Source organism: Aptenodytes forsteri, unplaced genomic scaffold, assembly GCF_000699145.1.
Source record: "Aptenodytes forsteri isolate BGI_AS27 unplaced genomic scaffold, ASM69914v1 Scaffold43, whole genome shotgun sequence".
NCBI classification, from domain to species: Eukaryota; Metazoa; Chordata; class Aves; order Sphenisciformes; family Spheniscidae; genus Aptenodytes; species Aptenodytes forsteri.
This window is the reverse complement of record NW_008794122.1, coordinates 929990-935396: the sequence shown is the minus strand read 5'-3', so window position 1 is coordinate 935396 and position 5407 is coordinate 929990.

The following is a 5407-nucleotide window of genomic DNA, read 5'->3' as shown; positions in this document are numbered from 1 at the left end:
TTATCATTTTATTTCAATTATTAAACTGTTTTTATCTCAACCCACAAGTTTTTCTAACTTGTGCTCTTCCAATTCTCTCCCCCATCCCACCGGGTGGGGGGGAGTGAGCGAGCGGCTGCGTGGTGCTTAGTTGCCGACTGAAGTTAAACCACGACAGTGATCCAATGTGTTTAGGAAAAGAACTAAGATATTCAATGCTAAACTGAAGAACTTCATCAAGTCTTTGAAGCTATCCTTTCTTGCTGCAATTCCCTAGTACTATTTTCTTCCAAACTTTTCTGTGACTTCTGAAAGTCATACTACTCTTAGGGCCTTATTTCCTTTCTTTTAACACCCCTTAATCTTCAGTTCACAGTATCCTACTGCTCCTTCCTACAAACTCTGAAAAACTTCCTTTAAACTTTGCTTCCTTTACTTTCTTTCTGAGATGCTCCAGGCAATTTGTCATCAAGCGATAAAGTCCGGTTTGACACCTTGTATTCTAGTACTTCTACATCATGTTGAAACCCAGTAACTTCAATGTTTTTTCCAGGTAGGTGTCTGTGACCAATTTAAATTCTACTTGCCTAAGGGCTTTCCCTATTGAAACTGCCCTAAGCTTTCACACCTGTACAAGCAACATTTTCTCATTTAACCTTGACATATGTCTTATTGCATATAATTTAAGTGAGTGGTTCTTATAATATCAACATTAATTTTCTAATAATGCAGTCTGGAATTGTTTATAAGTCCTTAAACTCTGTAAATTATAATGCAGAATTATTGGATGTGACAAGATATCTACAAGACTTGACCTTAATTCCTATGCTCTAGCATCTAAGGAATTCTGAATAAAATGGTATGAGACTGAAAACACAAGAGGAGTTTGTCATTGACATATACAATGTAGGAAGATAGTAGAGATCTCCTTTAAGTTAAACTAAAATAATGCACTCAAGTTTTTTAAATTGTAGTAACTTTTCCCAACATACCTCTCTTTCCTCCTTTTTTTTTTTTTTTTCCCTTTTATCAGCCAGGCTTGCAATGCTTTTCAGCTTTTCCCCAGAAATTCCACATCTGAAGATGAAGATCTTCCACCTGAAAAGTTGCCTCAGACTTTTTTTCACCATTATCCCACCTTCTGATTTTACTATAAACATTTCCTGATCTCTTATTAAAAAGTGTCACTGATTCATTAAGAAGATCCTTTGTATTATACGCCACTATCAGTGACAAGCAGAATCTTGTCAGTCTTTATATATCAAAAGCAAACTGATTCTTAGACTAGCTTGACTCACTTTTATGACCTTATTAATTATAATCCTTAAATATAAAATGTTTGCTACAAGTAAATCATGTTTATATGACCCTGAAGTGAGACTACTGTCCTGAACTTTCAGCTAATATAGCAGTTGGCAGTTTTATTTAATTTTATTTAATTTATTTATTCAAACTGTTTTTCTCTTGCCATTGTGAAGTGGAATAAAGTGTTATGAAGATTCTGACCTTGGAACACAGTAAACTTAAACACTCTGAGTGTCCTGATATACATTTCCAAGTGTGTAAACCTGCCGGTAAAGCACTTGAGAGACACTGTTGTTAAACTAGATATGATAATTTTTTTTTGCCATTAGAAGAACCCTTTAGAAAACCATATTCCTAAATCCATCTGAAGCTATTTTGGGATTATATTGATTTTAGAGACACTGAAATGTTTCTATACATTCTCTGCCAAAAACTTAATGTAATAATTGAATAGCTACAGAATTTACTTATAAAAATCTACATAAATAAAGGTATATGGCCATCTAGCTTGTTCTAGCTTTATATCTACATAAAAATAATCTTTGAAGATATATAGCCTGCCTTTAAGTTTAACAGCTATGAAATTTTGCATTCAGTCTTTCTTGATGTTTGCAAGGACTATGTTCTTTGTAGTCCGTCTCTTTTATGCCACTTTCATAAAGCTGATGTTTCCCATAAGAGATTCAAACTCTGTTCTGATCGGTAACCTTAATGACACAGAGATCCTTACAATGAGATTTCTAAAAGTAACAGAACATATTTTGATTCATATTTTGCTTGTTTCTCTAGTTGTATGGGAATATATAAAAGGCAAAGCTACTGTCTATATCTTCCCTACATATTAATAAACTAAAAAACCTTCTCTTTCATGTGAAAGAAACAATTTGCTGTTGAAATAGATTTATGATATTGCTTGTCCTTGGTTTTGGATAAATTTGAATGCTAAATAAATGGGAGGAAATAATAATATGATGTGAAAGAAATAATAAAATGCCAGCTAATAAAGTGACAGTACACAGTGATACTCATTCAAACCTAAAATTAATTATTCTTTTGAACTAAGAAAGACAAAAGCATAATAAATAAAGTCATTTAAACCTGAAATGGTGGTCACTTCTAGTCCTCTTATGGGTTTAATGACTTTATAATGTTCATTCTATGTGGAATTTATAAAACCATCATAAAATGTGGTGAATATAATATTTCCCCACCAGAGAAGAACTGAAAAAAAAAAAAAAGGAAAAAAAGAAAAAAAGAGAATCTATTTATTTTAGGTAGATCAAACCATTCTGGAGATTTGATGATTTGATCATTCTAAGGAAACTGAGTGTGTTTTCTAAAACTCACACCTTAAGGTACGATGACTTCCTGAAAATATTCAGAAAAAAACCCCTTCCATAATAATTTCTCTGTCAAACCTGCAATATTAGAGAAGCTAAAGCATATCTTTCCAAAGAAGTAAATATTGATATAAAGATTTGGAGTGATGAAGAATCCATTTTTTAAATGCCATAATTTTAAAGCTTTTTCATTACAATAATAATAAAGCCTAATGAAAACAACTTAGCCTGGAGTAAGCTTTATCAGGTTAAATTCCATAATAATTTCTCTGTCAAACCTGCAATATTAGAGAAGCTAAAGCATATCTTTCCAAAGAAGTAAATATTGATATAAAGATTTGGAGTGATGAAGAATCCATTTTTTAAATGCCATAATTTTAAAGCTTTTTCATTACAATAATAATAAAGCCTAATGAAAACAACTTAGCCTGGAGTAAGCTTTATCAGGTTAAATTTCAAGGGATTTCACTGAGATCAAAGGTGGATGAGATAAATACCAAACTTAAATATGATTCATTTTTTTGAGGCTCCTTAACAGAAATTAGAATTTAATTCAGCTGAACTTCAGTTTGAAATCCCCAGGAATTTCTTTGTCAGAATTTCAGGCTCTGTCCAGCTATGCTTTTTTATGGCTAGTGTCAAAATTCTGTGGCACTGGAGCACAACTAGACTCATTTTACACAGCATATAAACTAAACTGAACTGTGATGTCTAAAACTGTTACATGTACAGATGCATGAAAGTTTTGGAGTTAAAACTGAAACCAATCAGAAGTCCATACCTGAAAAGCAAGTTCTCTGAGGTTCAAAGCAATCTCTTCCCCAGGACTGCAAACTTAATCCACTCCTTGGGTTTATGAAGCTTTTTCATGGGAAAGCATCATTTTTAATATATATACTTTACTATCCCTTATTTTACTGCACCCCCATGCAGCTGGATACTTTATTGAGCATACATAATTTTATTTGAGTATATACATGGTACTTCAGTAAAATACTGATCTTTCTATTTATCACTGGTGTCCAAACACAGTGAAAACAAAAATTCTCTGTCCCCTAAAAGCCTACTTCTTTCCATTTGATCAAGGATAAATCTACATGAATGATTCAGTTTTTAACTGAATACCAGGTGAAAAGATCCAGCAGGAAATAGCTAGTAGTCTGCACCCCAACAGAGGGAAGGGTTTCTGGATTTGTACAATATTGTTACAAAGGTTGAATTTTCCAGTCAGTTTCATTTGAATGTTGAAAATTCATTTTAAGCTAATGTGATGCAAAGTGGTCTCACTAGGAAGTGCTGTTTTCACTTGAATATATTTGCAATCTCATTTACTTGCATAGACTCACTAATCTGATTGTAATCATGTTACTTATTTTTTTATTTTGTGTGTGGCAGATGTACATCAGAAATGACATACAGGTGGGACTATCATATATTAAATCAATTTAATCGCATTTAAATATTTCAAGGTTTAGTCTTCTATACAAAGCTGGTTCTTAAACAGGCAAACTAAAAAAAAACATAATAAAGTCATAGTTACATACCTATCTCTAAGCAAAGTTAAAATGTTTTAACATTATAACTGACCTTAAAATAGTACAATTATTGCCCACAATGAAGAAACCTCAGCCAGCTGTTTCATTATTTTAAGAGTGATAGAAGAATTGTAATGTTTATTGAAGCGAATATACTTTTTCAAGGGGAAATTAGTCTTTAATAAATTTATATTTATAATTTAGTATTTCATCTTAATAGAGATATTACTATGCTCTCTCAGACACATATGCACAATGCCAAATTAGATTTCATCTCATTTGGTTACAGGCCAAGGGGACTTGAACTTGGATCAATAATCCAGGAGAACTATTTAAATTCCTTACATGATTTCAGGTGTACCTTAATTTCCTGTAGCATTGTCATTTGTGGTGATGATACTTCTGAAGACAGCGGTTCTTCCAGTGGCAATAAGGCTGTTGCTACTTCATATCAGGGGGGTCTTCTAGGGGCAGTAAGAATGGTAGTACTTCAGGCAATATCATCCCTATCTTGTCTGTCAGTCCCTTCTCCACTAACAGTCTTTATGACATTTGCTGGGAGCACCTTATTACTGTCACTAAAATCTCTCATGTCTGGGCCTACTTCTTCAGAATAGTGACACAGTAATGCTCTAACAACTTATGTAGCTTAATCATGTACTTAAGAACACTATGCAAGAAATATTTTATAAAAAAATGCATACATAATAAAATCATTTTGTGCAAAAAAGAAATTACATATCCTCCCAAAACCTTAATACATACATTCAAAATAGCATGCATACAACTTGTGTAAATAAGTCACTTTTAACATATCTAAATCTCAGAGATATTATATACCATTTTCTACATATATGGTTAAGGAGTTGTCAAATCTGACATCAACAGAGCAAGGCTGCCACAGCTTCATGCCCCTGGGTCCAACCAGTAGCATGTATTCCCAGTAAGCCCACAGATAAACACATGTATTCAATACATGTTCACTGGTATACACAGCTAGCCACACTGATCAACACATACAGGCACATGCAGCACTTGCACAAACACCATCAACCACCTCATCCCGTTCCCTTCTCTGGCTGATCAGGATAAAGATCTGATAGTGGGAATAGATACAAGTATATAATGTTCACCACTTCAGCAGCTGGGAACACAGAAACATAGATTGAGGTTGGTTGGAAAAGACCTCTAAGATCATCGAGTCCAACCGTCAACCCAACACCACCATGTCTACTAAACCATGTCCCT